Raw genomic sequence first — 8,881 nt, 5'->3', positions numbered from 1 at the left:
GAGAGATCGACCCAGCTTTGAAACCCACACTCACTGCCCCCTTCCCAAGGGCCTCTAGATGACCATCATCAGGAGAAACAGCCAACAGATGAACCCCGGTGGCTTATCTTGCTCTCAACTGGGGTTGACAGCCACACTCCTTGGCTCCCTGCTCAGGGAGAGGAAAGCCACAGTGCTGTCCCTGACCACTGACACTGGGACCTGGGGACTGGCAGACCCTCCCAGGATCACACCCAGCCTCCCAGCCCAGAGATTTCCCCCTTACAGAGCAACTCCAAGGAAGGAGTCCCCAGCTTTGCTTGGGCAGGTTGACCCATGAGATGCTCCTGCCTTTCAAGTTTCCCTCATCCAAATCTTCCCAGCTCTGCCCTCATTGGAGAGGAGATGCTTGCTGGCTGGTCATGTTCACCAGCCTGGGGGAAGTAGGGGAGTGGTGACCCCTGATCAGGGCCTATGGCACACAGAGTCCTTCTCCAGCCACATGTGGGTCCTGAGACTGGACCCTGCCCCTACCCTGGGTGTGGACTTCCTCCAGGGTGCTGCACAGTGGGCACTGCTGTGTGGCTGTAGCTCAAATGTGTTTTCCCCGACCAGGCGTAGAGCCTGTATGTGTGCACGCACACACGCACACACACACGAACCCAGCAGGTGGCTGGTGTGCTTAGATACTATGCCTTCACTCCTGCATTCATTCCTGCAGTCACTCGTCAGGGTGACAAATGTCAACAAATGTCAAGTCCCTGCTTTGTGGCAGGTGCAGTGTGAGGTCGTGGAAAAAAATGGCCAATAAGACAGATGCAGGACTTACCTAGAGGAGTTTAGAGCTCAATGGGAAAGAGAAACATTAAATGACAATTAAACGAAGCACTGGGTCTTAGGCTACAGCCAAGAGGTGTGTCAAAGATATTTCACCAACTATTCCATGGATACCAAAGTAGTGGAGCACAACCCTGGATCCCTCTCTAGGCAAGGTGTTACCTGGCTGGAGTTGTGGGGTCGTGAGCCACCTGGAGATTCCTGTGGAGGGGGTTGGGGTGACAGCAGCTGTGTACAAATGCAAAGACGTATCTCAATCTTTTAATAACCCGATACCACCAAACTGGCGAGTGCCAGCTGTATACTTGCCCTGCCCAGAACATATAACAGTGGGATGCAGCCTGGATCAGGTAACAGGAAGCTTACCTGATCAAAAGATACCTAAGCTGAGACCTGGGGATGAATAAGAGTCAAGGTCTTGTGTGGGCGTTGGTGATAGAGAACATCTCAGGAAGCGAGGAGCACTTGAGCATTGGGTCCGGGAGGGGAGAAAGAGCAGGCTGCAGTCAAGAAATACAATCTTTCCACTCTTTCTGGCACACCAAGTATGGAGGAGAATAGCGTGAGGTGGGTGGGAGAGGTAATTGGGAGTCTCATCAGCAACATTAAAATAGTTGAGAGGTGTGACCCTAATTTGATGGAGATTAAATTTTGACCACCCCACAAGACTGAAGGATAAATTGTTTAATATTTAAAAATGCATTTTATATTCACTTGAGACTCTTACCACCATGCAAGCTCAAGGGAAGGAGCCAGCAGAGCAGGCCTCCCAGTACTGAAGCATCCCCTCACTTGAAGGGATGTATTTCGAGACCCTTAGTGGTTAGCACTGAATATGTGAATATGTGCAATACTGGTTTTTTTTCCTATACATATATAACTATGATGAAGTTTAATTTATATATTACCTCAGTAAGAGATTAACAATGATAACTAGTTATAACATAATACAACACATTTCATCCCACCACCCAGCATGGCATGCAATTTAAAACTCATGAATTGTTGCTTTCTGGAATTTTCCATTTAATATTTTGAGGCTACAGACTGAAACCAAGGAAAGTGAAAATGTGGATAAGGGGGTGCTACAGCCCTTAGAACGCACACTCCCTCTTGTTTTCAGATCTCCACTTAAACACCACCTCTCCAGAGAGATCTCTGATTGACCTGTGTCACAAAGTAGCTCCTGCCTGGTGGCTTACTAGCTCCCGACCTCACATGGCATGTCTCATCATGGTGCTTGTCATCCTCGACTGAAATATACTCATCCAGAACACAAGCTCTGTGGGGTGATTCTTTGGTTCCCCAGGATCTAGAACATTCCTGGCCTTGATGGATGTTCAGTAACCATTTTTTGAATGGACCCTGAATGGATAGGGACCCCTTGAAGGTAGAGGACAAAGGCTGGGGCCCAGGGAAAGACACTGGCTGTGGAAAGGGGAACCTGCTACGCCTTCCACTAAAGAAAAGGAGGAGCAGGGAAGGAGGCCATGGGTGCGGGTGTGTTCATAGGTTTGGGGTGGGGGTTGCGGCTGTTCCTTCCTGACCGCTTCCCTTTTCCTTTGGAAGAAGACCGGTAACTGAGATGAAAGGGGCGGCTGGTTCGGGGAAAGGAAAGACATTTTTGTAGAGAAGAACATGAACAATATTGAGAAATATCAGTAGGATTTTCAGGTGGTGCCGACAGCCTTTTTAAGAACCACCTTGGTCATTGGTGGGAATGTGCCTGGTTGTGTGGCTTTTTGTGAAACGGCACCCAGCTGACCAGGTGTAAGTAAAGAGATGGCAGTCAGGTGATTTTCCAGGGCTAGAATTTTATAAGACAGATGGAACATGAGCCTATTGAGGTAAGAGTTTCTGCTATTGGCAGGTGAGTAGTTGACATGCTGAACCAGGAAATTGAAGCTGCACATGTAGGGAGGTGGAGGGAGGATGTGGAACCAGGGGAAAACATGGAAGTCAGAATATTAGTAGAGGACTGAGCAGGGACAAAGAGCTCACAGGTGGGGGCAGCTGAGTGAGCTGGCTGGACAAAAGAAAATGCTGGACAGCAGCAGAGAATCTGAATTTCTGCTTCAGCTGGCTGGTTTCAGTGAGGGTCAGGCCCAGGGTTTGGCCAGGAGATGGGGTGGCTTAAGTGGAGTGAAGGAGGTTTTGCTGTAGATGACACTCAAGCAGGGGGGTTTGTGGGCTGGAGGGGTTGGCCACATATGGCACCCAGGGATATGGTGAAAGTCGAGGAGAGAGGAGGTCCAGAGGCTACAGACAGGTCATCACAGTAAGGGGCAGAGTCAGGAGCCTGCGCACAGCAGTGGCAGCCTGGGGGACCGCAGGGAGGGGAGCATGATTGTCTGGGAGTGACAACCAGGAGCATGAAAGGTAGGCCCCCTGACCCCAGACACTAGGGCACTCAGGGTACACAGTAAGTAGCAGTCTCCAGGAGCCAATGTCTCCAGGGAGAACCAGGTAAGGATCATGATGCAGACACTCAATGATCACAGAGGTGAAAGTGAGGGAGGTTTGCTGATTGTCCTACGGAAACCCCAGAACCTACATGAGGAGTTTAGGAGGGAGGAGAGAAGTATTATCTGAGTGTTTTGTCTTCCCTGTTCTGTCTCTGAAGTTGTCCAACCTTAGAATCCCTCTTCATTATTGCACAGTCACGTCTACTAGGAAGGCAGCCATGTTTTTGCCCTTCCTTTCTTTCCTTGTTATCTGGTAACAGGTCAGATGTGTAGGGAGATGTCAAAAGAAATGAACTCTAATGCACAGTTCTGCATACAACCCACCCCATGATGATTGTCCCAACACACGGGTGCAGACCACCATGCCACAGAACCTCTGTAAGCCAGATTTCCGGAATGTTAGCTGAATCAAGAACTTAAAGTACTGGGCCATATGCTGCCTCTCCTTGAACAGCATTTTCCTGAATAGCTTTCAGAGTTATAGCCTGGCCTCCCTAATAGTCTCTGCTACTTCCACTGGCCCCATCATAATCACCCCACCCACTAAAGGTCATGTAACCTCTTTCCCCAGAGTCCCAGGGCTGTGCTAACCACCTATCTTGCCCCCAAAGCTAACAGCAGATACAGGTTCCCATAAAATTGTACAGGGACTATCTAGAGGTCTCTCACCCTTCTGGGGCTCTATGGTCAGACAGATTGGCTGGGCATCCTGAACCCCAAGTATCCTGTACCATGGGCATCCTGGACCCAGGCAAATGAGCTGAACTTGGAAAACTCTATTAAAGTGACTGTAAGCTACGTATTCATCTTCAAAATATAGTCCAAAAGTGTTTAACAGTTTCAGGCAAGGAAGGGAAATGAAACATAATTTGTGTAAGTTCTGGGAGGTGGAAGAGGATATGGATCATTTAGGGCACACATGCAGTTGAGCGGGGCGGGAACACAGGTACAAGTTGGAGAAACACTAAGCATGAGCATTAAGCAAGGCCTGACCAAGATGGTTGTGTAAATCTAATTAGGAATTTGCCTTTTTACTGGGGGAAGTTGGGAGCCACTGAAGGTCTTGTTGGGAGGAGGGGAGTAGTAGCTTGATGAGATTCCCATTCTGCACAGGTCCAGAGTGAGGTATGGATTGGAGGCTACCAGATAAAATCCAGTGAGGTCTCCCTCACTGTCTAGCTTCTGCCATCCAAGCTCAGCTCAGAGTCGACCTTACTCTGGAAGGATCTGAGGGAGTCTCGCTCTCACTGGCTCTGTTGGAGTGACTCCAAATGTCATTCAATGCTGAGTGCCAGGTGAGGGCACTCACAGTGTGGAGGTGGGCCTAGAAATGCCCAGAGTGAGTGATGAGGATTCTAGGAAATCATTTTTAATTATAAGTTAAAAATCTTGCATGCATGCCAGCCATCAGGACAGTGGACGCAAGTTCAGGAACTTGCATGTTGAGGGACGAAGAAAAAGAGACCATTGTGGAAAGGGGACATGGAGTCACTGCCTCTCACCCTTGACCCCCAAGGAGAGGCTGCACCTGGTATAGCAGGGATTTCTGGCAAATCTCTTTGAGACCGAGCTGCCTGTGAGTTTTCTTTCTTGGGTTCTGTGGTCAGTTCTAGTCTCTTCTCAATCTATACTCAGGGTTTTGAATACAAGCTACATGCTGACAGTCCCTTCATGTCTGTCTAATCTGGACCTCAAAAACTCCGCTAGGGTATTCACAGGTATCTTGGACTTAAAGTGCCCAAACCCTGCATCCCCCAAAGCTGTTTTTCCTTTCTTCCTTTAGAATATAAATGGAAACTCCAGCCTTTCAGTTGTTTAGACCTTGAGTCTGAAGTCAGACTCGATGTTTCTCTCAAACCTCACATCCACTCCCCTTTCCAGTCTGGCTGGCTTTAACTTCAGTATATGCCCAGAATCTGGCCACTGCCCACCCTTCCATTGGAACTGGCTTGCTTCCATATTGTCCCACCTGGATCACTACTTCCTAATTGCTATCCATACCTCCTTGCTTGCCCTCCCGTGGTCTATTACCCACACAGCAGTCAGAGTGATCACTTAAAACTCACATTATGTCAGACGTGGCTTTCCATCTCACTTGAAGGAAAAGGAAAAAACTCTAACTGCTCTGATGATCCGATGTGTCTTCTCTCACAAATACTTCTGACTTACCTCCTACTGCTTTATTCTTTGCCCCACTCCATCATTTATTCTTTGCTCCACCCCCCTGGTCTTCTTGCTGTTCCTCAAAGATATGGCCAGGTCCCCTTTCAGGACCTTTTGCATTTGCTGTTTCCCCTGCTTGTCTTCCTTCGGGTATTTGCAAGGTTCACTTCTTTCAGGTGACTGCTCAAATGACTCTTTTTGGAGGACTACCCTGACTGCCCTATTGGATAAGAACACTCCTTAATTTCTTAATACCTGGATTTGTAGTTATAGCACTCCCTATTCCCTGATTTAGCCATGACAGGTTAAGTAATGTCATGGTAACAAGCCCCCAAATTAAGAGGCTTACGATGTAAGGGTTACCCAGCTTTTACTGGCTCCAGAGAGTCAATTGTTAATTTTTCAGGATGTTTGTGAGTCAGCTATTATACAGAGCCATTTTTACAAGTCAAATTACATGAACTTACAATTAGTTATGCATCCCTTAATTATTCCATTACATTTTACCCTTGTTAATATAATAATATTTTTATTACATATTACTGTGATCTATGCCCTTGAAGGCATTTATGTCCACTGTGTCGGCATGGTGGGAATACTCTATAATGACATGTTACTGTGTGTCTCTACCTAACTCCTCACCTGGGGGTGCCAGACTGAAGCCAGTCATTTTGCAAGTATTTATATACAGCTGAAATTGGTCAGAGCTACAAATCAGGGGTTGATTGATTTATTTATTTTAGTGCTTATGAAAGTGATGGGGTAAATATTTATGATGCTGATTAAATTACAATGTGAGCAGCGCACACACACATACACACACAAATCAAGATGGTACTCTTGTAGCATTCAAGAACTTGTATGAGATTCAAAACTTCAAATGGATTCAACAATCCCTGGCACCACAGTCATGACATAGATCTTCATTGTTTCACTTTATCTTATTTATGTATGTAAACGTATCAAGCAACATTCAGATTGGAACTCACTCATTTGTGAACTGGAACTATAGGCTGACTATGGACACAAGACCTCGGCAAAAATGAACCAAAACATTCTGTGAATATCAATGGGGGATATACAATTTCAACAGAGTATTGCGTGTTTTATTATTTGTAAGGTGCATCTTTTATGTCCGTGAAGTTTGTGCTGCCCCCTTCCTCTCTTGGAGAGCCTGCTGTTAAGCATTTACCAGCCCACCACTGGGTTTATCATTCACGGACACTCCACGTCTGTTGTGCGTCTTCTGTCCACATCCCTCCCTTTGGGCCCAGGTAATGGCACTTCCACCACCTGAAGCATTGCTGATTGTTGTGTTGGGGGATGGAGTCATAACAAAGGTTCTGTCTAGAAGTGACGCACACCACTTCTGTTCACTGAGTCACATGGTCATGCTTGCCTTTAAATGAGCAGAGAAGTGCCATGCTACTGTGTGCCCTGATGGAGGAAAAGGAGAGCAGGAGTATTTGTGATTAGTGCTGATGGCTACCACAACATGCAGGTAGTATCTGTGTTTATCATCCACCTCACTCCCACATTGGAATGTGACTTCCACCAGAGCTGTTTTGCTCATGGCTGTATCCCAAGCACCTGGCAGATGCTTAATACACAATGAATCGATCAGGGAGGATACTAACCTGGAGGAGGAAGGCTCTGGAAGCAAGCCCTCATGGATGCAAGGACAAAAAGGTCCTCATTTCATGTTTTGTTCAATTTCTGATAAGCAATGTGTTTTTGTTTCTCACCACCCCTCACACAGTGCCATATGCAGCTGGAAATCAGCAGCAAGGGAAATCCCTTCACTGCACGTGGCTGTGTTATTAGAATAGGGAAGAGAGGCACCTGGGACACAAAATGAAGGAGGCATCATCCTCAGATTCAGGCACTGCAAAGTCAGTCCTGAGAATGGGCACCTGTTTACACTGTGCTGCCCGAAGAGCCTCGCTAGTCCTGGCCCCTCAGTGAGGTATCCCTTGGGAAATCTCAACTCCATCATTTAATAGATAATTCCAACAGCAGTGGTTGCTTCTTTTAGCTACAGCCAGACAGGAGCATACATAGGAGAATTCTGAGTCCAGGCAGTGTTCTTGACCCTTTGCTTAGCTCAGAGACTTTGATAAACTCCAGGGGCTGAATTATGGCTCTAAATGCTGATGGGCACAGCAAAGCAAAAGCGGGGAGGCATGGCTTATTCTAGAATATGCCTGATGCATCTGCTTCCCTGTTGTGAGCTCAAAGCTCAGATATTGACTGTTATTGCAACTGAGTTTGATGATATCACATGTCTGAGATACCAACAGCACTAACTCCCATTTATTGAGTAGCTGCTATGAACCAAGAAAGCACTAAACTAGGCCTTTGTAATATCCTCTTTTCTATCAACCAGTACCTAACCAAGTATGTTCCCTAGGTGCTTCCTGTCTGTTAAAGAGGAAACAGAGTCTCAGGGATATTACATAACTCTTCCAAGTTCAATCAGAACCATGATTTGAATGAAATCTTTCTGAATCTGATGTTGGGCCCTTCTAAACTAGGAGTCCCCTGTGAGAAAACAAAAACAAAAACAAAAACAAACAAAAAAACCAAAACAACACCATTCAGGCAACATCAGCTCAACACATTAGGGGTGAGCTGATCTTGCTCACAAGGTTCCAAACAGAAAACAAAAAAATAACAATAGAAACAACCCAGACCAATGCCACTCCCGCAACATGTCTGCCTTTGATTTACAGAAACTCTGACTTAGTCAAAAGAAAGCCTGGTTCAACCATAACTGCTTTTTTTTTTTCTTTCAATTTTTATTGAACACAAGTATTCTGACAGAATGCAAAGTCAAAATTCTCAGTTAGTACTCAGTATTTACACCAGTGAGAATGGAAACAAAGGTGGTGCTGATGTTCCACTTGGTAAAAAGTTTTATAACAAGAGAGAAGGCCCCCGAAGTACAGAATGCTGGGTAGGGATGTTAATGGAGGTTTGAAAACCGCCATCCAGACAGACAGCCTAGGATGAAAACCTGGGATGTGGGAGGTTCCATAGAAAAGTGTGAAAATAGAGTTCCACTTCAAAAGCTGCACTATATACACCGCGGCCCTTCAGGATTGGAGACCTGCTCGTGGCACCTGAGTGCCCTCCCGCAGAACTTGGCCAAGCCAGTCTTCATGTGAATACATATGTATGGCACATACACATATAGACACATCGACACTGAAACTGGTGGAGTTGATCCCTCCTTCCAAAAATTAAAAAAGCAAAATTATAAGCTTTTATCTCTTAACATAAAAGATAGAAGATCTTGAAAATAAAGTGACTCCCTCTTTGATTTTAGAGAAAGCATTGCTCTTTAAAATTAAAAGGAAAAGAAAGTAAAAAGGAAGGCTCACGCATGCTGAGACAAACATATGTGTAAAAGCAAGAGCCGCAGACGGAAGTGTGGG

The sequence above is a fragment of the Sciurus vulgaris genome (assembly GCF_902686455.1).
Source record: "Sciurus vulgaris genome assembly, chromosome: 11".
Classification (NCBI taxonomy): domain Eukaryota; kingdom Metazoa; phylum Chordata; class Mammalia; order Rodentia; family Sciuridae; genus Sciurus; species Sciurus vulgaris.
This window is presented reverse-complemented; position numbering follows the sequence as displayed.